Source organism: Loxodonta africana, chromosome 1 (genome assembly GCF_030014295.1).
Source record: "Loxodonta africana isolate mLoxAfr1 chromosome 1, mLoxAfr1.hap2, whole genome shotgun sequence".
NCBI classification, from domain to species: domain Eukaryota; kingdom Metazoa; phylum Chordata; class Mammalia; order Proboscidea; family Elephantidae; genus Loxodonta; species Loxodonta africana.
This window is the reverse complement of record NC_087342.1, coordinates 208,688,505-208,712,934: the sequence shown is the minus strand read 5'-3', so window position 1 is coordinate 208,712,934 and position 24,430 is coordinate 208,688,505.

The following is a 24,430-nucleotide window of genomic DNA, read 5'->3' as shown; positions in this document are numbered from 1 at the left end:
GGCATAATGAAACCTATTAAGAAAACATTCTGCATTCCGCTTTGAAGGGTGGCATCTTGGGTCTTAAATGGTAGCAAGCAGCCATCTACGGTGCATCAATTGGTCTCAACCCACCTGGTTCAATGGAGAATGAAGAACACCAAGGACATAAGGTAATTACGAGCCCAAGAGAAAGAAAGGGCCACATGAACCAGAGACTACATCATCCCATGACCAGGATAACTACATGGTGCCCGTCTAAAACCGATGACTGCCCTGACAGGGAACACAACAGAGAACCCCTGAGGAAGCAGGAGAGCAGTCGGATGCAGACCCCAAATTCTCATAAAAAGACCAGACTTAATGGTCTGACTGAGACTAGAAGTACCACGGTGGTCATGGCCCCCAGACCTTCTATTGGCCCAGGACAGGAACCATTCCCGAAGCCAACTCTTCAGACATGGTTTGGACTGGACAATGGGTTGGAGAAGGATGCTGGTGAGGAGTGAGCTTCTTGGATCAGGTGGACACTTGAGACTATGTTGGCATCTCCTGCATGTAGGGGAGATGAGAGGGTAGAGTGGGTTAGAAGCTGGCGAAATGGACACGAAAAGAAAGAGTGGAGGGAGAGAGCGGGCTGTCTCATTAGGGGGAGAGTAATTGGGAGTGTGTAGCAAGGTGTACTTGCTACATAGATGGCACTGGGCTGCTTGGACTAGCAAGGTGTACATAAGTTCTTGTGTGAGAGACTGACTTGATTTGTAAACTGCCACTTAAAGGACAATAAAAATTATTTAAAAAATTTATAATGCTTCCGTCCCTGTGATCCGGAAAAAAAAAGAGAAGGCTCAAATTATTAATGACAAACGTGAGAGAGGTTTTACCACTTTAGATTTTGTATGCATTGAAAAGCTAATAAAGGAATATTTTGAACAATTTAAGCAAATAATATGACAACTTAGATGAAATGGATGAATTCCTTAAAAGAAACAAACCACCAAAACACACTCAAGAAGAAATAATAATAATAAAATAAAAACCCAGTGCAGATATTCTAAATTACCCTGTATCTATTAAGTAATCAATTTTGTAGTTAAAGTGCTTCCAAAAAGAAAGATGGAGGCCCAAGTCATTTTACTGGTGAATTTAACCAAGCATCAAAGGATAAATAATACCTATTCTCAACAAACTCTTCCAGAAGTTTGAAGAGTAGTAAATACTACCTAACTCATTCTATGAGGGTCTCAATATCCTATTAGTAAAAGTAGGCAAATATATTGAAAGAAAAGAAAACTACAGACCAATATCACTCATGAGCATAGATGCAAAAATTCTACACTTAATATTAGCAAATCAAATCCAATGATAATCAAAATGAAAAAATGCAGGGCTGGTCTAATTTCAAAAAGCAATAAAAAATTCTTCATATTGACAACCTATAAAAGAAAAAATGGGATGTAATTATTTTGATGGAAGCAGAAAACGAATTTTACAAAATCCTACATCTGCTCCTGATAAAACTCTAAGGATATTAGGGACGGTATAGAAATTCCTCATCCTGATAAAGAGCACTCAGGAGAGACATAATTGTAGAGAAGACTGAGTGCTTCCTCGGTAATATCAGAAGCAAGAAAATCATGTCTGATTTTCACTTTTTCTTTTTAATGTTGTACTGGAAGTTGTGACCAGTCCAATCGGCAGGACAGAGAAATAAAATTCATCCAGATTTTAAAGAAAGAAGCAAATTATCTTTAGTCGCAGACTACATGATCATATATGTAAAAAATGCAGTAGAATCGATACATAATTAAAAGTAGATTGTTATTTACTGACAATGAAAATCATAAACTGAAATTTTAAAATAATACTCTTTATAATAGTATAAAATATGAAATATTTAGGTATAAAAAAGACGTGTGAGACCTGTATACTAAAAACTACAAATCATTGCTGAGAGAATTTAAAGAAGACCTAAATCAATAGAAATATGCCATAGATCTTGGTCAGAAAATTCAGTACTGTTAAGATGTCAATTCTCTCAAAGTTGACCTATATAAAAAAAAAAAAAAAAAGAAGGTAATACTAATCAAAATCTATCAAAATCTCAGCAGACAAAGAATGAACTATTAACTATTGATATAACATGGCAGAGCTCAAATGAATTATCCAAAAATTTAGAATCTGGATAAAAATGAATCTACTTGTATGATTTCATTTTTACAAATTTCTAGAAAATATGAACTAATCTGTAGTGACAGAAAGCATATCAGCGATAAATTTGGAATGGGAGTAGTTGGAAAGAAACCAGAGGGAGGGACTATAAAGAGGTAGGAAGAATCTTTTCGCGGTGATATTTTTATTATCTTGCTTTTGGTGATGGTTTGGTGGGTGTATACATATCTCAAAACTTTTCAAAATGTACAGCTTAAATATGTTCAGTATATTGTATCTCAATTACATGACAAGTTGTTTTAAAAAGGATAAAAGCACTTGTTCCCTTTTACTGTTTCGTCAGTCATACAAAATCTCTCTCCCTTCCCAGAGACAACTATGGTTAATTGTTTCAGTCATATTCTTTCACATATTTAAATGAATTTATATACATATTTTCACCACTAGTTTGTCAGATTGGAGTACTGTAGTGGCTTGTGTATTGTTGTGATACTGGAAGCTATGCCACTGGTATTTCAAATATCAGCAGGGTCACCCACGGTGGACAGGTTACAGCAGAGCTTCTAGACTAAGGCAGACTAGGAAGAAATGCCCGATAATCCACTTCCAAAAATTAGCCAATAAAAACCATACAGATCATAAGAAAACATAGTCTGACCAGCTAGCTTGGGACAAGTCATCAGGAGTGATCAACTACTGGTGGAGGACATCATGTTTGGTGAAGTAGAGGGCCAGTGAGGGCAAGAGAGACACTGGGTAAGACAGATTGGAACAGTAGCTGTACTAATGGATTTCTACATGCGGGTGATCACGTGGATGATGCAGGATGAGGCAATGTTTCATTCTGTTGCAAATATACAAGGTCTGAGTCTGAGCAGCAGCTATCACTATACATGTTTGTTGTGTATGTACATATATAAAACTTTACATAAATTATACCACACTGCATATTATTTCACAACTCTAAAAAGAAATGATTAGTAGAAAATAGAAATAAATTTCCAAGATCCAGAGATTCTTATAAATAATTGTAAGAACTTATCAAGTGCAAAGTAGAGGTATATATCTAACCCACTGAGATCATCCTCCCTGAATTTCAGAACTGCAAACATGTAACATATACATATATAGAAGAGTTTAAATCTTGAGAGAGATTTTTGAGTGAGCAGGAAACAGGTTACTTACCAAGCAATGTGTTATCAGGTGGCTGTCTGACGCATTAGAAGTACTGGATGCTAAATGACGCAGAAGCAATACCTCTGAAACCCTGTGGGACAGGTATTTTGAATGTAAAATTACAAATTCAACCCAACAAGTTTTCAAGTGTATCCTCTCTCTTAACACCTATCAAAGATTCTCTGATCCTGATGAGAGCAGTCTCAGTGCTTAGTGAAAATACCAATAAGTTTTCAGTCAGGGCCACATTTATGGTGAAGCCACCAAAGCTTAAACTTTATTCGCAGCCCCTCTCTTGCATATAGGTTTCAAGCCCTGAAAAACCGGATTCAAGCCTTCAGCATGAAGTTAGCCTTCAGCAAGTTAATCAGAAGGTATCAAAACAAACAAACAAAAAACATTGCCATCAAGTTGACTCTGACCCATAGCGACACCGTAAGACAGAGTAGAACTGCCCCATAGGGTTTCCAAGGAGCAGCTGCTGGATTCGAACTGCTGATCTTTAGGTTAACAGCTGTAGCTCTTAACCACTGTGTCACCAGGGTTCCAGAAGGTATCAACTTGGGAAAAAGAAATAATGGAAGATTCAAAAAAAAAACAAGAACAATATATGGAGTGAAGTATTAGAGAAGACAGAAAAGGACTGGTTAAGACTCAAATTGAGAAATCTCTTTTAATTGAACAGGGTTATTCTTATCATTATTTTCCTCTCCTTGTTAGCCTGGAGGGGACATAGAAAAGCTTGCTGATATTCACTGTCTTGAGGGAGCAGAGTTGAGGCTGGGCATGCCTGATGGCTTCATTTTTCCTCATGAAAATAGGAAGAATGCCATCTGCTAATATAGAGGCATTTTTCTGAAGGCAGTTTCCCCTGGTGTATAATTTATTTGAAACATCTTCAGGAAAAAACAATTACGTTGCAGAATCAATATGGCACACATATTGTGATCTGTCCAGAAACACAAAATTCTCTAGACATCCTATTTTAATGTCCGTTGATTTTACAGATAAACCAGATTGAGGTTTTTTAACATGGTCTGTCAATCAGCTCCTCATGTACAACCTTAAGAGGAGCAGCTGCCAGAGTCAGAATACTCAGGCTTTCTTCCTAATGTGTGTTCCTCTGAACCACAGCCTCGTCCTCTATAGTCTCTACATAAAGTCTCTCTTGGTTCTAAAATTTCATTATCTTATTTGTAATTTATTTATTACCTAAACAGAAAAATTGGAAGAAACAATTGTAAACCAAAATAATCAGAACATCTTCAGGAAAAATGAAAAAATTTAAACATAATCTTAAAGCATGAGCAGAATCGACATAATAAAATCTAACACTATTTGTATGGTTTTATAGGTTACAATGCTTTTTCATTTATGTAATAGTTTATTTATTCCTATTATAGCTATATAATGCATTATAATTGTTATTTCCACTCTACAGAAAGGCAATGAGGCTCAGAAAAAAAACCAAGTTATACTTATTGTCTATCTGCTGTGTTCCAGGCACTGTAACAGATGCTGGAAAGGCATGTGTTGTGTCCCATGTTTTAGAGGAGCTCACTAATTAACGGAGTGTGATAGAGAGATGGAAAAATAAAGATTGAACAATAGGGTACCTTGAAAACATATCAGAAACCTGCAGGTACTTTCTCTTTTAATACCCAAGTATTTTATTACAACCAAGGTAATGAAAAAAAAAATCTCTAATATGTCCTTCACATCACTATTCTGCTACAGTATCTCAGTAGGGTTCCTATGAGTCAGAATCCACTTGATGGCAGTGGGTTTGGTTTTTGGTTTTATCTCAGCAGGAAAAAAAGAAAAAAAAAAAAAAAACTACAATCCCAAGAAAGAGATAACCCAAAAAAAGGAAATTGAATATGTTTCTATCCCTGGCCAATTTGTATTATACATCTTTAATTAACTAGATATGTATAATATATCTTAAGTTATTAAGTGCATTTCATGAATAGTCAATGAAAGCTAGCCACATGCACTAACATGAAAGAAAAACTGAAAGAAAATCATTCTTCTCATTATGAGGAATAATATCACAATAAGAAACCTAACGGTGACCTATTTCTTGAATAATTAAACTGAATTTCCTGTAACAAAGAAGTCATTTTGTAATTTAAATGACCGCCTCCGAGTAACTCAAATTCTCATTCCTATTTCTTCTCTGGAGTCTACTTCTGCATTTAAGTATATATAATGTGTTGCCTTTCATTAATTATGAATACTTATCAGTGTGTCTGCATTTGTTCACACCTTATATGTCAATGTTAGAAAATAAGTTATTTTGTTACACAAATATGATATACATGAAATAATTATTTTAAAATGACTTTAAATTCTGAATGATGGAAATACAATCTATTAAAATATTTATAAATGTATGCAAGAAATGCATGTACCATTTTGCCTTAATGCCAGTGTGTTCTGCAGGAAAAGAGATATATTGGTAACAGTGCATAGATAAAATTCAACTTATTCTCAGATGTAAAAGAGCTTATTCAACAGTAAGTCACCTATACGTCAAGCTCATTATTCCCAAGTGTGCAGTTTTATAGTATGTGACTCTAAGTACATCTTTTGAGAGACATCGTTATGAAAAACAGCAGTGTCTCCAAATAATCTCGGTCTAAAAAAAAAAAAAAATCAAGTGCATATTAAACATAACTTTAATATTCTATAACCCAACTTAATTATTTTATGCACTTCATTCCTCTGAGGGTTGGAAACTTTTCATCAGTCAATTAAGAGTTTCTCTATCTTTACTGAGGATTTTCTAAGGGTGGAAAGGGAGATACCTGATACAAGGTCATCATCTGTCAACATTGACATCGGCTGTGGTACACACTCTATCACCGGATCCCTGGTGGCCAGTTTATGGAGCAATCTTATTTTTTGTTGCAAAATACCTTTCCAATGTGTTTAAATCTTTACTCCTCTTGGGTGTTTAGAAAACATTTACTACTCCCACAAATTGCTGATCAATGGGAAACACTGTTTAGATCTTTAAACCAGCACGCTTTTTTGAGCAGTCCAGAGGGGAGTAACGCTCGTCAGCATCTGCCATGTCCTCACCCTCCAGCTTTCTCCTGCCTGAATAAGCAAAGCAAAAGGAATGTATTAGAAAAGACAGAAGTAAAAGTGGGCCAAATGTTTTAAACTATTACTCTTAAAAGCTCAATTATTGTTGTGATTGAACCAAATACATATAGTCTGAGCTATGATCTTATAATATCTATAAAATTTTGAGTTGTACGTGTTTTCCAGGCTCCTTTGGAGCCCCATTGGAAGCTTTGCAGAAGTTTGAGGTTGAACATTTAAGCTCACAAGGCATTTAGGAGGACATGAAATGATGTGCCAAGTCCCCTCCACTCTGTGAGACTAGGAGTGCATCAGGAAGTAAGGGGCAGAGAGGCCTTCTCTGGAGCCTAATTCCACCAGCATCAAAGCTTTCTCTGCTCCAGATCTGATCAGAGCAGACGGAGGAGCTCATTGATGTTTCTGCTACTCTTAGCACTGCTCCTGCTCGGGATAACCGATGAGCAAATAAAGCAAAATTATCACACATCTAAGGGGGTCAGCAACAAGGCTCACTTGATATCAGAGAGAAAATCAAAACTGAAATTACAAACAAGTGGACAAGTGCCCAAGGAAGTGGACCTAGACACCAGAGCAGAGGAGATTTGTCAAAGACTCTACATGACCAAAAAACTCTTTGCTCTCAAGTCAATTCTGAGTCATAGCGACCCTATGGGACAGAGCAGAACTGCCCCATAGGGTTTCCAAGGAGAGGCTGGTGGATTCAAACTGCTGACCTTTCGGTTGGGGGCCAAGAGCTTCATGACTGCACCACCAGGGCTTCAAAGACTCTATAAACCCTGACGACACTTGAGGCTGTAGCTATAGCCAGTTGGAGACAACGGGCCAGAGTAGAACTCCAACCTTTCCTCTCACATGGAAGCAACAGACAAAAAAAAAAAGTAGAACAAGGAAGGGGTGAGGTGGAGAACCAAACTCCCCACTATAAACACCTTTCAAAAAGCAGTGTATGACTGACAGAGGTTGTTAGGAATTAGCTATGAAAGGAATGTGGGGTCTGGAGAGAGAAAGTTAGGCTCAAAAATTTCCAGAGTTCAGGGCCTTTCATCCTCGTTGAAAAATCTGTCCAGAAATGCCCCTGAAAGGCCCCTCCTTACCTATGTCTGAAACATATGCAGAAGAACTCCCTATGGTGGCCAGCACTGCCCTGTGGGACTTACACCTGTCTGGGGTGCTAGAGGGAAGCCTGAGTAGGATGTGAATTAGAGGTCTTGTGCTCCTGTTACGCTTCTGGTGAGATCAGGCCTGCATAAGTGACACCGGCATTTGCCAATTTTGTAGCATATCAGTTCCCCACATTGATGTTTGTTCTCAATCACAGCATGCATCCAAATCACTTGGGAGGTTTTTATAACATACATGGCTGCCACATCAATGACATGGTCTGGAAATTCTCATCCTTGAATTTTGAGAAAAATCCCTAGGAAGTTCTGATATGATGCCCCTAACCCTCACTGCAAAACACACTCCGATTGAGAACAGCCTTGCAAGTCAGCATAATGGCAGATTCTGAATTCAGGCAGGTCTGCAACTGACTCCCTTCCAGTTACAAGCGTGTGTCTTCCGGAGTTTTATTTAATCTTTAGGACTCAGTTTACTTCTCTTTAAAAGAAAAAAAAATAAGAATAATAGTATCTGCCTCAGAATATTGTAATGTTTAATGAGATAATTGAAGGCAATTGGCCTACCACTTGAAGTAGCAAATGCTGAATAAATTCTGATTGCTATTATTGGATACCATCAATTGACCAGCCTTTCCTTGAAGAAGTTCCAACATAACTTGTGTAACTCCCACAAATATTTCTCCAAACCTGCAATTGTATCTCCACATGGCAAAACTGAAATAGCCCTGTACTAATTTCTCATGTGAACTGGCAGAAGGGGTTGAGGGGAAACGGAACAAGGCATACTGGTTGAGTGGGTAAAAGAATAAGCCCAAGGAAACCAGACAAAGCATGAGAGCCCTAGTTATTTAGAAGAGAAGGGTTTGAACAAAGAAGGAAGACATAAGGCATTATCAAAGCTGTATTTGTGACTATATAGTTCAGACTAGAATTAACCCTTAGACGAGCTGGAGGCTTAGACAATTAACAGCATTATCAAGCTTCAAAAAGTAGCCCTGGCGGCACAGTGGTTAAGTACTCTGCTGCTAACTGAAAAGCGGGTGGTTCAAATCCTCCAGCTGCTCCACAGGAGAAAGATGTGGCAGTCTGCTTCTGTGAAGATACAGCCATAGAAACTCTATGGGCAGTTCTACTCTGTCCTATAGGGTCACTATGAGTCAAAGTCAACTCCAAGGCAAAGGGTTTATCAAACTTCAACTCTTTCCTCTTATTCAAACTTTGAACTTCCCTAAATAAGTAGAGTTTTGTGACAAGATGAGTTCACAGGAAAATGTGACTCAGAAAAGTGGTTAAGGTTGACTTTCTCGTTGCTGTTTCCTGTTTTTCTTCCAACTGATGTATTTTTGGCAGGGAGTCTTGTTATAAACCGTCTGGGGCAGTTGTTTCATGATATGTATTAAGTTGCTAAAAAGGGAGAATTCTGAGTTAGTGAATGACTAAACTGTGTTTTTATCCTGAATAATGATAGACCTACTAGACAATTGTAACTGGATTTTCCATTTCTTTCCTGACAACAGCATAGTGCTATGGGGATGGATGTCCTTTAAATAGATAAATGTATAAACTATAAATGCTTGAGTCTTACTTATTTTCTTCCCACTACTAATCTCTAGACAATGGTACCATCTTTGGTCAGCCAGTTGTTTGCGTAGGAAACCTCAACTACAGAATTTTTTAGCCTGGGAGTTAAGTTTAAGTTTCCTTTCCTTTTATTCCTTTTTCAAAAATTAAAGTTTTTTTGTGATGAAAAATAAGGGATAAATGTACCTTACTGTTTTAAAACTTTGTTCTATTTAAGATGTGGAAATATGTGTGTGTGTGCACGCGTGGCACCCTCAAAAGGAAAATACGTTCTGTCTTAGTTTGAAACAAAATGATTATACTGCTGACAAGACAGAGACTTCAAAATGAGTTCATATGACATCACAAAATGAATTTTAAGACAATAGAGAATCTCTCTGCTTCTTTCTATGCTAAATAGTTCTTTCTGTTTACTGATCTGATATCTAAAGTGCTTACTGTCATCTTGCCAAAAACCAAGATACTGCATTTCCAGTAAATCTAAGGAATTGATACTAATATCCAATTATTGCAGTGAACAATTACTTTGATATGTATTTCTACATAGCTTATGTGGATATATCTGATTATCAATTCATATTTGCTAATAAAACGAAATCCCCCATGTGTCTGTCAGTTTGTCGTACTATGGGGGCTTGCGTGTTGCTGTGATGCTGGAAGCTATGCCACCGGTATTCAGATACCACCAGGGTCACCCACGGAGGACAGGTTTCAGCTGAGCTTCCAGACTAAGACAGACTAGGAAGAAGGACCTGACAGTCTACTTCTGAAAAGCATTAGCCAGTGAAAACTTTATGAATAGCAGCAGAACATTGTCTGATATAGTGCTGGAAGATGAGTCCCCCAGGTTGGAAAGCACTCAAAAGATGACTGGGGAATAGCTGCCTCCTCAAAGTTGAGTCGACCTTAATGATGTGGATGGCGTAAAGCTTTCGGGACCTTCATTTGCTGATGTGGCATGACTCAAAATAAGAAGAAACAGCTGCAAACATCCATTGATAATCGGAACCTGGAATGTATGAAGTATGAATCTAGGAAAACTGGAAATAGTCAAAAATGAAATGGAACACATAAACATCTATATCCTAGGCATTAGTGAGCTGAAATGGACTGGTATTGGCCATTTTGAATCCGACAGTCATATAGTCTACTATCCTGGAAATCACAACTTGAAGGGGAATCGTGTTGCATTCATTGTCAAAAAGAACGTTTCAAGATCTATCCTGAAGTACAATGCTGTCAGTGATAGGAAAATATCCCTATGCCTACAAGGAAGACCAGTTAATACGACTATGATTCAAATTTACGCACCAAACACTAAGGCCAAAGATGAAGAAATAGAAGATTTTTATCAGCTGCTGCAGTCTGAAATTGATTGAACATGCAATCAAGATGCATCGATAATTACTGGTGATTGGAATGAGAAAGTTGGAAATAAGAAGGATCAGTAGTTGGAAAGTATGGCCTCAGTAATAGAAAAAATGCCAGAGATTGAATGGTAGAATTTTACAAGACCAATGACTTCTTCATTGCAAATACCTTCTTTCACCAACATAAACGGTGACTACACATGGACCTTGCCAGATGGAACACACAGAAATCAAATTGACTACATCTGTGGCAAGAGACGATGGAAAAGCTCAATATCATCAGTCAGAAAAAGGCCAGGGGCTGACTGTGGAACAGACCATCAATTGCTCACACGCAAGTTCAAGCTGAAACTGAAGAAAACCAGAGCAAGTCCATGAGGGCCAAAATATGACCTCGAGTATATCTCACCTGAATTTAGAGGCAATCTGAAGAATAAATTTGAGGCATTGAACACTAGTGACCGAAGACCAGACGAGTTGTGGAATGACATCAAGGACATCATCCATGAAGAAAGCAAGAGGTCATTGAAAAGACAGGAAAGAAAGAAAAGACCAATATGGATATTAGAGAAGACTCTGAAACTTCCTCTCAAACGTCGAGCAGCTAAAGCAAAAGGAAGAATTGATGAAGGAAAAGAACTGAACAGAAGATTCCAAAGGGCCTCTTGAGAAGACAGAGTAAAGTATTATAGTGACATGTGCAAAGAGCTGGAGATGGAAAACTAAAAGGGAAGAACACGCTCGGCATTTCTCAAGCTGAAAGAACTGAAGAAAAAATTGAAGCCTCGAGTTGCAATAGCGAAGGTTTCTATGGGGAAAATATTAAACGACGAAGGGAGCATCAAAAGAAGATGGAAGGAAAACACAGAGTCATTATACTAAAAAAGAATTAGTCAATGTTCAACCATTTCAAGAGCTGGCATATGATCAGGAACCAATGGTACCGGAGAAGGTAGTCCAAGCTGCTCTGAAGGCATCAGCGAAAAACAAGGCTTCAGGAATTGATGGAATATCAATTGAGTTGTTCCAACAAATGGATGCAGCACTGGAGTTGCCCATTTGTCTATGCCAAGAAATATGGAAGACAGCTTCCTGGCCAACTGACTGGAAGGGATCAATATTTATGCTTATTCCCAAGAAAGGTGATCCATCTGAATGTGGAAATTATAGAACAATATCATTAATATCACACACAAGCAAAATTTTGCTGAAGATCATTCAAAAACGGCTGCAGCAGTATATCCACAGGGAAATTCAGGCCAGTTTCAGATGAGGATGTGGAACCAGGGACATCATTGCTGATGTCAGACGGATCCTGGCTGAAAGCAGAGAATGCCAGAAGGATGTTTACCTGTGTTTTACTGAATATGCAAAGGCATTCAACTGTGTGGATCATAACAAATTATGGATAATATTGCAAAGAATGGGAATTCCAGGACACTTAATTGTGCTCATGAGGATCAAGAGGCAGTTGTTCGGACAGAACAAGGGGATACTGATTGGTTTAAAGTCAGGAAAGGTGTGTGTCAGGGTTGAATTCTTTCACCATACCTATTTAATCTGTATGCTGAACAAATAACACGAGAAGCTGGACTATATGAAGAAGAACGGGGCATCAGATAGGAGGAAGACTCATTAACAACCTGTGTTATCCAGATGACACAACCTTGCTTGCTGAAAGTGAAGAGGACTTGAAGCACTTACTAATGAAGATCAAAGACCACAGCCTTCAGTAAGGATTGCACCTCAACATAAAGGGGACAAAAATCCTCACAACTGGACCAATGACCAACATCATGATAGAAGGAGAAAAGATTGAAGTTGTCAAAGATTTCATTTTACTTGGATCCATGATCAACAGCCATAGAAGCAGCAATCAGGAAATCAAAAGACACATTACATTGGGTAAATCTGCTGCAAAGGACCTCTTGAAAATGTTGAAGAGCAAAGATATCAGCTTGAAGACTAAGGTGCGCCTGACCCAAGCCATGGTCCTTTCAATTGCATCATATGCATGTGAAAGCTGGACAATGAATAAGGAAGACCGCAGAAGAATTGATGCCTTTGAATTGTGGTGTTGGCGAAGAATATTGAATGTACCATGGACTGCCAAAGAATGAACAAATCTGTCTTAGAAGAAGTACAGCCAGAATGCTCCTTAGAGACAAGGACTGCGAGACTGCGTCTTACATACTTTGTACATGTCAGGAGGGATCAGTCCCTGGAGAAGGACATCATGCTTGGCAGAGTACAGGGTAGGCGGAAAAGAGGAAGACCCTCAACAAGGTGGATTGACACAGTGGCTGCAATGATGAGCTCAAGCATAACAACGATTGTAAGGATGGCTCAGGATCGGGCAGTGTTTTATTCTGTTGTGCATAGGGTCGCTATGAGTCGGAATCGACTCTACAGCACCTAGCAACAACAACAACAATAAAACTAAATAGATAAATAAAATAGGTCTGTCCACAATATTCTTAAACATTTCTATATAATGCTTCAAGAGTCTTAAAGCTATTTCTTCAAGTTCTGCATACTTAAGGAAAGTATTTGAGGAATTTGTCACAAAGGACTGAATGACAACACAAAGACAAATGGAGTTTTACCATTAGGCTTTAATCTAATTAGTGGATTTCAGATGGATATGGACTTTGGGTCATTTGAAATACGAGCTTAAAAATCTGTAATTATTTAACCTGCTTTTCAACCTATATTTTATTAGTTTCTAAAGATAAAAGAATGAGATTTCAATTACCTCTTTGAACCATAATAAAATATTTATTCTGTATTCCTCTTCAAGTTTTATGACCTCAACTGTAGGGGCATTATTTTATGTCTTATTTGTATATATTTAGAAAATATGATGTCATACTTAGAAAAATATTTTTATATAGAGTTTATCTCTGAGATTTTATAAAAAATATTTTCTATGATCTATATAAAATTCCCAAATTAGGAAATAAAGAGTAGGGCACATTTTCTTATGTGATTTGGCCTTAGGTACCTGGTAATATAGTTAATTCTGATGGTTGGGGATTTTGTTTTCTTGGGAAGAAAATTGATTGAAACCATTTAAGTTATCTTTTCCTAAAAAAAAAAATAAAAGCAAAAACAACAGAAGAAAAGCTCTATATATCAATTTTCATCTAATAAAATCATCACCTAGTTTCATACCCCAGCTCTGACAGAAACTAAGAATGTTAAGTTTCGTAAGTCATTTCATCTTTCTGAGCTTCAGTTTCATCATCTGTAAAATAGATGCAATAATTTTATCTGTATATAGAATTGTGAGCATTGAGTAATTAAATATGTGGCATAGATGACAGTTTCAACAAAACTCATTTAACTTTCCTCTGAGCACATAGGTGGGCTGCCTTACCAGCTTCGTTGCAGTTGGATCAGCAGAATGTGAGTGGAGATGAAATGTACCTCTTCTAAAACTGGACCTTATAATCATCTTTCATGATCCATCAGTGTTTTTCCATCTGCTGAATGGAAAGGACTCCTAAGCCTAGACTATGGCAGAGTCCTGAGTTGAGTATCACCTGGCTTTCTGAAGGACCTCTGCTGAAGAGGAACACCCACATTAAAATTTGTGTGAGTAAGATGTGAACTTTTCTTTGAAAGCCAATGAGTTTTGGAGGCTTGTTTGACCTTGCTGCTAGTGTACAGAATATAAGCTTCTCAAGTAGACTGAAAGCACTGTGAAAGCTGTGATCGCTCTTTTCATGCTCTTCATTGTGTGAAGGAGCAGAGGGCCAAGCATTTAGTAAGATGCTCAAAAAGTATGAATGAAAGTATAAACAACTGAATACATATTTACAAAGTGGCCTGCACATGTGTATGCCATAAATCATAGATTATTTTCATGATTTTGTTGAATAGGCATTGTTTGTAAGTACAGAACTTCTTTTCCTTCTGTGCTCATCATTTTTCTTATTAAAGCCTTTAGTCTTCTTGGAAAGGATTACAGCTTCTTGTTTTGTGGATCTGGGCACTAGCTAGCTTCTACACATAGCAAAATCAGTTTTATTCTTTTGTAGGCTGTGGCTATTTCTATCAAAGTATGATTATATCCCAAGACTATTCATTTTAAATAGTTACTTTTTCAAATGAGTTATTATTCAAAGCATTTAGTAATTTTGCAGTTCTTAGAACCATGCCTGGCACACAGCAATGTCTGTTAAAAAGCAAACACACACACACATAAAACTCCGTCATCTTAACAGTTAAGCTTGCTTTTCTCCTTTCAGTCCCAAACAAATTCTTTTTACATTTACTTTTAATTTCCATCTGAGATAGTTTTAACTTATATCTGATGTCATTGCTTTTCCTGTTAATGGTATATTTCACTTCTGGCACAAAGACACTTCTGTTCTTATTCAAGTCTTATCATGAACATAAAAATTGCTCTCTTTTCAAACTGCCAAATTGCATCACTCACAAGCTTTACACTCAGTGGTGTACTGGAGCCATCTTATACTGGCTAATGAGAGCCAATTGTTAGCATTTCTTCCCAACACTGTGTTCAGTGACCTCATGTTGGATGCTTGATAGCAGCCACAGTGGGAATATTTACACCATGGAAACTGGCAGATGCTACAAATCAGAACACTTGCACTCTCTCTCTCTCCCTTTCTTATAGGAGAGCCAGTTACTAAAAACTTAGGAAACCACTGTTAACTGTCATTTGTAAATCCAAAAAAAAAGTTATTCTGTAAGAAAGTTAAGATAAACACATAATGGGGAACTAGTTGATAAGCGACAACTAATGCCAAAGATGGCTCCAGGTCTCTTCTGTTCATCCAGAAACTTGCTTGGTACCTGACAAATAATATGCACAAAATACTTGTTGAATACATGATACAATTCGAAAACAATAAATGCTTTAGTTAGAATAAAAACTCCTTACTCTTACTGAGCACTTTTACGTGGCAGACATTATTTCAGCCAATTTATTAAAAAAAAAAAAAAAAACTTAAAAAAAAAAAAATTTATGGAGTCCTCAGAAAAACTCCATGAGCTAAACATCATCTTCATTTTCCATATGAAAAAAAATCATTAACAAAACCTTCAATTAAGCCTATGAATGAGCTGTCATTTACATTGCTTACTAAATGCTTAATTCATATTTCAGTATACTTCAGGTACAATTTAAGCATTTGACCTTGAAAAATTGCAATATCTGGCTATAGCCCACATTCTAGCCTGGGAAATCAGCTGAAGCTTGGATGATTTACAATGTGTGCCCCTATTTGGTTAGAGTATCAAACCTCTAGTTTACCATTCTTCTCCACCTCTGATTCTAATTTTACGCCTGGTTAAGCTACCTCGTTTTTTGTACTTTCTGGACTCTAGAAACAGTTGTAGTTGTGATTCCTGAGGTACAAATTGCATCAGTAGTATTTGAACCCAGCACCAAAGTTTGTGCTCTGAACCAGTATGATATAATGACAAAAAAAAGGTATAATACAAATTTGGGGATATTTCAATTTGTCTTCATTGCCAATATTATTTTTAAAGCTAGGATATCATTAGATATGATTATGTGAGATAAAAAAGATATATACTTGTCCCTGTTTATGTCTGTTGATCTTTATTGGTACACACACACACACACATACAAAACTCACAATTCTATAACTAATACAAAACGTAAGCAATAGTGCTTTCAAAATAATTCGGAAGGCATTGATTTGGTTGAACATATTTCCACCCTAGAACCTGCCTTCTGATTCTATCCTGTTTCATTAGGATTCAGATTCCCAATCCATTCACTTGGTCCAGATTTCTTATATATGCTTTTACATTTCCAGAATGTACCTAATGGCTCTGGCATGAAGCAAACCCAATCCAGATAGCAATTAAACACATGCGTATCAGAGAGTAAATTCTGCTATAACGATATTACTGTAGACGAAGTTTTCTGACTATTTGATTGTTATGAAGGGAATAGGGAGAGAGCAGTCTTCATCCTCATTCCTAGTCAATGCAGAAGGGAAAGTAGAATGACATTCAGGATGGAAATCTTTACAAGTATTTCCACAGGGTGGGGGTAGTGTCCCAAAAGCAAGATAGGACTCCTACACAATAGACATCACATCTCTGAGCTGAAACGCCTTATATAGCTTACTGTTAGAATTTTGGTTTCCTATCACCCACAAGGATATATTGTGGGCTGGATATTTTGGAGAAGAAAAACCTTATCATGCTTTCCACCCATGATTATTTTCCAAGGCTGACTCATCAACTTCATTTCATTGTGGGAGGAAAGTAGAATCAGAAAATGAGTGAAAACAAGGAGTTTTGTGTATTTTAAGTTCACATCCCAAAACTCTGCTGTGTAGCCAGGCATAGGGAAGTCTTCTGTATATTTAACCTTATGCCTAAAATAACCAAAGATGAAAGAATTTGGTTTTTTTTTTTTTTACTTTCGGGTATATCAGTTTAAAATATAGCACCTAGACTTATCAATGCCAACTATCACTAAACTAGAGTGCTTTCACTACCAAGGCCAGTCAATTGTGTGTCCTGAAGAGCTGTTACTTACACTACAACAGTGCTGACACAAACAGGGCCAGGAGGCAAAGGTAGAATTTGCTGTCATGTATGAATGCCTTGAATAGCTCAGGTTTGCTGTGAGTTAAGGGACAAAAGACCTCATCCTTAAAGACACAGTGACTCATGATCATTAAAGTTAAATCCTAAACTTGGTTAATAGGATTTTCTAAACCTAGACTCCTCTCTTAGTTCAAAATCTCGACTTGGATTCCGTGTGAGGTTTATTTATACGCATGAGTCAACAGTGCCCTGAAATGGTTAACATGCAAGCAAGTAATTTACCTAAAAGTGAGGAAGGCACCAGGGAGAATCTGGCTTTCTGAGAAGCATGACTCACTCTAATACTCCCTTTGATAAATATATTAGCAAATAACGTGTTATAACAAACGTTCTCTTCTCTTTTCCCTCCCCTCCCCACACGTGCACATCAGCTAGTGATAAAAAAATAGGAAGGTCATTTTTATCCTCTTATTGCCTTAACATTTGCCAGAACATCCCAATGTCATAAATTTCCAGAGCACATGCGTATCTATTTACTTATGAGGCTACATTAAAGGCGACTGTGAGAAATACAAGCGAGGTCATAGAATTCAGCAATATTAGCTTTCAGCAGAAGAGAAGTAGATGATTGAAGGACATGGTCTGTTTTGCTTATAAAGTAATATGATACACTGTACTCCCACCTGCTTCTCTACGCTCTGAATTATGGGCTCCCTTTATGCCTTTTTTTTTTTTTTATGCCTACCACATGACTCCCTAGTTAATCACTGTTCTTAAACGAACCTCCCTTTATTCTATAAAATGACATTTGATAACATTTAGGGTAATTGTTTTGATCCTATGCGGTAAACTGATTAGTTACTTAAAGCCACTGGAAAATAAAAGTATAAACATTAAGATAATATTAATTATTAAAAAGGATCAGTCCTAACGAAATTCATGTTTGAATCAGATTCTTATTTGACCGTAGAATTACAAAATGGAGTATGAACAATTATTTTAAACCCACTAAAGTATGTACATTATTGAGTAGTGCTTACTGTTATTTCTTGTGCATTTAAAGGAGCAGAAGAGGCGAGTGCCTTGTTTTGTAGCACTTCACTACTATTAATGACAGACTTATACGGCACAGAAAGCTTGTTCTTTCCTCATTTCCAACACTAACAGGACAGATGATAAAAAAAGAAGCTGATATCCTAGAGGAGTGTTTCCAAGAAGGTCAAGAACAAAATGTAATTGAAAAGATGGCTCAATATATTTTTTGTGAAGCCACAAGAGATAAGTACTTACAGAAAACAATGTAATTCAGTGAGTTTCACTCTATGCATTTGCTGTCAGGTAGCTCAGAACTAAAAAGGGGTTTTAATTACAATCTCATTACATTTGCCCTCTGAGCCTCATTCAAAGTGCTCTTTGCTCTTTTTTTAGCTTTATAATTTCTTCTCTTGCATGTCATTTTAATCCTTATGCTAACATAACAATTTTTAAAAGTAGGATACAAATTTAAAAAATGCTTTATTCACTAATATGAACATCAATAAATGTACTATTATATATTAAATGTATTAATGCCAAAAAAATAGCAAACATTAATTGAGTACATATTATATACCAGGCATTGTCTGATAAAATTTATATACATTAAATAATTAAATTCTTATGAAAACCATATACAATATACACTGTTGCAACCCCTGTTTTACAAGTGCAGTAAGAAAGCGATTCACACAGCTAGTAGGTATTGAGACCGGGATATATACATAGACAGTCTGACTCCAGAGTCTGCTCTCTTAGCCACTCTACTATGCTGCCCTTACTAGCAAAGGGAGTTTGTAAACTTATTGTATAACTATATAAAAAAAAAAGGGTGCAATAAATTAGCTAAGTAAATAAATGTTAAATCTATTTTCCTTGAGCTGGATAGTTTTAAATTTGGTAAATATTTTAAACAGTCCCATATAAAACCCTATTTGGTTTTAAACGAGTGACCATGAAGATAAATAACCTGGAAATAAATTGTTCTGACTTGTGGGAAAATTGACAAATGACTTTCATTTTTGTAAATTTCTTGAGTACTAATATAGTGTTTGGTCATAATGGATACTCATCTTTTTTTTTTTTTTAATTCAAAAATTAACAAAAGAATGACCAAATTACCAACTAAATAATGAGATTACAGATGCCACCTTTAAATACTTGGGTCAACCACAGAATATGTCTACTCATCCACTTCTTAGAACAGAAAATTTTCATGCCCTCTAGAACTTTCCAAAATTGTCCTTGAAATTGTCATAACCTAGAGTCCTTATTGCATTATCAGTGAATCAGGTAACAGCCACTAAGACCAGTAGAATTAGTTAGATGATAGAATTAAGGATGATAATTAAAGGACATACAAAATCAATACTGTATGTACAGTGTTATATGGAACAGGTCAGCACTAAACTACAGCTAAGAACCAATGGAACAGATCATTGAAAACGAACAGGGAGGGTGGGAAACCAACAAAGGAAAGAACCTAGGAGGGGAGGAGGAAGGGGAAAAGATTGTAATATAAACATTCTATTTCTGATTATAAAAAATATACTTCAAAATGTCATAGTTTTCCAATAGCAAAAAAAAAAAAAAAAATCATTTCAGAGAGCAAAAAGCAAAAATAAAACATTGCAAAATATTGCTTAACCTTATTGTGACATTCATCCTTTAACTATGAGGTCATAATACTTTTTTTTCATTTGTTTTATATTATTGTTGTTATTTATTTGGATTTGCAGTTCTCATTGGGACATTCAGATAAGTGAGCCATGCATATTCTGCCATATAGATTTCCAGCAGTTCTTTATTTTTTCTCCATCTAGAAGGCAAACATTAGTATCTAAAGAGACCATGCGGAACAATATGACAATTAAAAAGTTCTTGTTACAGGTTATTAATAATTCCCCTTTTAACTCTAGCTAAGGGCATAAATACGATATCAATGACAAGAAAACCATAATGTGATATGATCTATCACTAATAAGATGGAAAATTATATTGTAAGATTTTTATATATCACTAATAGGATTTATTATAATGGGATTTTCATGCAAGATCAAGCATTATCTGTAAAGCCTCTGGATAAGAAAGCAGACTTATATTTCATGCTCATAAATAGCACTGTGTACACATTACATTTAATCCCTGCACATGAACATCTATAGCCTAAAAAGAAAGTTTGCTACTGTTCATTACCATGATCAGAATACGTTATCCTGTCATGAGAGAGTTTTTATAGTTTTCCATCAGGAACTTTATTGATTAAAATGGTCTTCATATTTAAAATGTCTTAGAGTTTGGAAACCCTGGTGGCGTAGTGGTTAAGTGCTACGGCTGCTAACCAAAGGGTCTGCAGTTTGAATTTACCAGGCGCTCCTTGGAAACCCTGTGGGGCAGTTCTACTCTGTCCTATAGGGTCGCTACGAGTTGGAATTGACTCCACGGCACTGGGTTTGGGTTTTATAATTAGCTTAGGAGTAGAAGCTCATGTTTATTATTACCCCATATTTACCTATGTACGGTTTATTAATACCTTTGTGTGTGTTTTATTAGTGAAGCTTTTTTAAGATTTTGGATATTTAAGACACAACAAAAAGTGAATTTCAAACATGATAATGAACAGTTTTGACATTAAAAGTAAAGTTGGAATTTTTAATTAATGTTACAAAAGTGACTTAAAAAGGCACTAGAGATTTTATACAAAGAAACAATTAAGGCATTAACTTATTTCTGAGATCAACTGGCAGAATTTTTGAATGGAGATTGATAATGTTACTCTGTCAAAGATTACTTTATTTCTCTTAAGTCTAATGATAGTTCTTTATTTTTCTCTCTGTCAAAGCACAGAATTTTCTGAGTTACAGATTTGTCTTATTTTCAGGCTTTCAGTGTCTTTGAAGAGAGCAATGCACACAATGAGAGCAAAATTCATTAATTCCCAGGGCAGGCAAGTGCCCTCTGCTCTCTTCTGCCCACCTAGCAGCTCCGGATACTAAAAAGCTCACAGGGGTCCACTCCAAACCTATGATTTGCAAAGCAGTAGTTTATGCAAATCTGATGTTTATGGACCCTGAGAGACCTCTGAAAACTTTTTGCAATCATCCAGGGCTAATTATCGCACCCAACTAGACATCCATAGGAGCACAAATAAATAACTTGTTGGGCTCTTGAGGTTCCTTCTGTTTTGTGCATACCGTACGGATTGCTAGGTTTAGCCGGTTAAGAGTGCATGTGGTTTTATATGGAAAAATAGCATAGGTTTTATGGAGTCAATGAGGCTTCATAGGAAACCCTGGTGGTGTAGTGGTTAAGTGCTACAGCTGCTAACCAAAAGGTCAGCAGTTCAGATCCACCAGGCACTCCTTGGAAACCATATGGGGCAGTTCTACTCTGTCCTATAGGGTCACTATGAGTCAGAATCAACTCAATGACAAGTTTTTTTTTTTTTTTTTAATGAGCCTTCATACTACTTTCTGTCATTAGCACAAATATTGACTAACAGAAGAATCAATGTCATATCTTATCTGGACTGCTCTGAATGTACAGTTCAACTCTTTCAGAGGTTGTTCCATACCAGTTGTATACGATTAGTGTTGAAGTTGTCACTATGCACTTCACAAGATTTCATATCCTTATGCAGGAAATATGACTGGAATGGTGAGGGTGGGAAGAAAAGTGAAAGATATGAACATGTTATTCTATTTGGCAAGTAAATGCAGAAGCTTCCAGTATTTAAAATACAGCAGATCCTTTTATCAACCTTCCTCTGCATTCTCCCCCACTCCTACACTGTATGATGTCCACAGACCACTGAGGTTGGTGAGCTTTAAGAAAGAAGGTGTGTATACTCAGAGATTGAGATTATATCTTACTGTTTTTCAACCATCATGAGAATTAGGGATCCCTGCTCCAGACCCACTTCCTGCCTTCAGAGGTCACGTGGTGTGCCTACAAAACATTGTATTTAAATACGCCTTAACTCTAACCTCGAAACACCCAGGTGGAGCAAACAGTTAAGCACTTGGCTGCTAACCAAAAAGCTGGTTATTCGAGCCTGCCCAGAGGTGCCTCTGGAGAGAGGCTTAACAATCTACTTCAAAAAAATCAACCAGTGAAAATCATGTGGAGCACAGTTTTACTCTGACACACATGGGGTCACCATGAGTTGGAATTGAATATATAGGAATTATTTTTTAACTCTAATCTTGAGATGCTAAACAGTAAGTGTTCTCAAAAGAAGGAACATGTTACAGGGCAATAGTTGTACAGTAAATGATATAGATACATGCCAGGGATCAATATAGTAAGTAACCACTTCAACTCAATTCACATTGAAATACAAAAGGTATTTCAATTTCTGTTTCTGCATCAGCTAATAATAATATGAATAATAGGTTTTTTTTTAATGATGATGATAAATACTAACACTTATTGAACAATTACTATATGGCAGGCACAGTACTAAGCACTTCACATGTATTGTCACATCCTATTCTCATTACAACTGTTATATACCATTTCCGTCTCAGAGGTGAGAAGATCTATGCTTAGAACTACATGTGGGTGGTGACTAAGGTGGAATTTGAAGGCAGGTGATCTGATTGCAAATCCTCAACTCTTAACCATTATATTACACTGTTCTCAGCTCTGTTTTCTTATACGTATAATTGATTCAGTTGTATACATTTAAGCTTTCTTTTTTCATTTCACTCCTTTCCTTCCTTTCTCCCTCCCTCCTTCCTCTCCTTCCTTCCTGATTTCCTCGCTTTCTCCCTCCCTCCCTTCTTCCTTTCCTTTCTTTCATCTTTTCTTACTAACAAGACTGAATGGCAACTCTTCAGTGGTTTATCAATCCCTCTATACAACAGAACTGTTTACAGTCTCAAAATGGATGGCTTCTCCAGAATTTCTTCCTAGACAAGGGAGTAATTGACAAAGCTCTTATAAATCTTTCATCCACTGTAACTCATGACCGTTTCTCTTCTTTGATATCTGTAACTTCCTTCAAAAGTTATGAGACCTCAGAAGCCTGCTTGCTTCTATCTATAATGTTGCAAACATTCATTTGAAATTTCCCTTAAGATTTAGTATTTTAAAAAATATTTGAGTTTAAAATAATAAAATTGTTTTACTCACTATTCAATGCCAAGGCAAAGGGCAGATTATCCTTCTATTTTTCTGTTGGAAGATTGTTTTTAAACGTATATTTTGTTTCTCCAAAGCTTTCGGCTTTATAAATTGACTCAGTGATTTTAGTACATAACAGACCTCATTTTTATTGTGTTTCTCAGGTTCTAAATATCAACAGTATTTATGAGAAAAGAGATAAGATTCTAGGGAAACAAGGTTCAAAAAAATCAACCAGTGAAAATCATGTGGAGCACAGTTTTACTGTGACACACATGGGGTCACCATGAGTTGACCATTTTAGTACATAACAGATCTCATTTTTATTGTAGATTGTTAAGCCTCTCTCCAGAGGCACCTCTGGGCAGGCTCGAATAACCAGTGGAAAATATTTGAATTTTCCTTCTCTGATAGGTTTATGCTTTACTCAGGTTCCAGATTGTGCAAGATTATCTATAGGAATTCTCCAGATGGCAAGATATATCACATTCCATTACACTTTAATATGTATCCATTTATGCTGGTTCCTAAGAAAATAAAGCAATGCTTTTGATAATCTGAAAATAATAAAAAATAGTTTACTCTTTATATTTGTCTACTATGGGCTTACCAGGTAGTAGCAGAATCTAAGAAGTCAATGTCCTTTTCTAGTTCTACATATTTCATACTTTGTCCTTGAAACTGAGTTTGGCACTGGCCTCTTCCGTCTCTCGTAACATTCACTTTTTTCTTTTTTTTTGAGCTATTGCTTTCTCCATGGTTCTTAAATTCACAATAATCAGATTCCTAGTAACTAACACATATTCAATTCTTTTTGTTGTTGTTTTTGTGTGCCTTCTAGCTGATTTCGACTTGTAGCAGATCTATAGGACAGAGTAGAAATGCCCCATAAAGTTATCTAGGTTGTTATATTTATGAGAGCAAACCTCCAAGTCTTTTCTGTCATGGAGCCACTGGTGAGTGTGAACCAAACAACCTTTTGGTTAGCAACCAAGTGCTTAATCATTGTGCAACCAGGGTTTTTTCTCACTTCTTTACTTCTGCAAAACTTACTCTTTCATATAATTTTTAGTCAGTTTTATTTTTCTCCATTCTATTTTTTAGTTTTAAATCATTTTTGCGAAAGAATCGCTTCACTTATCTAAAGAATACTCAGATGTCATAAGTTGTTAATGAGCATTCCATATACATAGA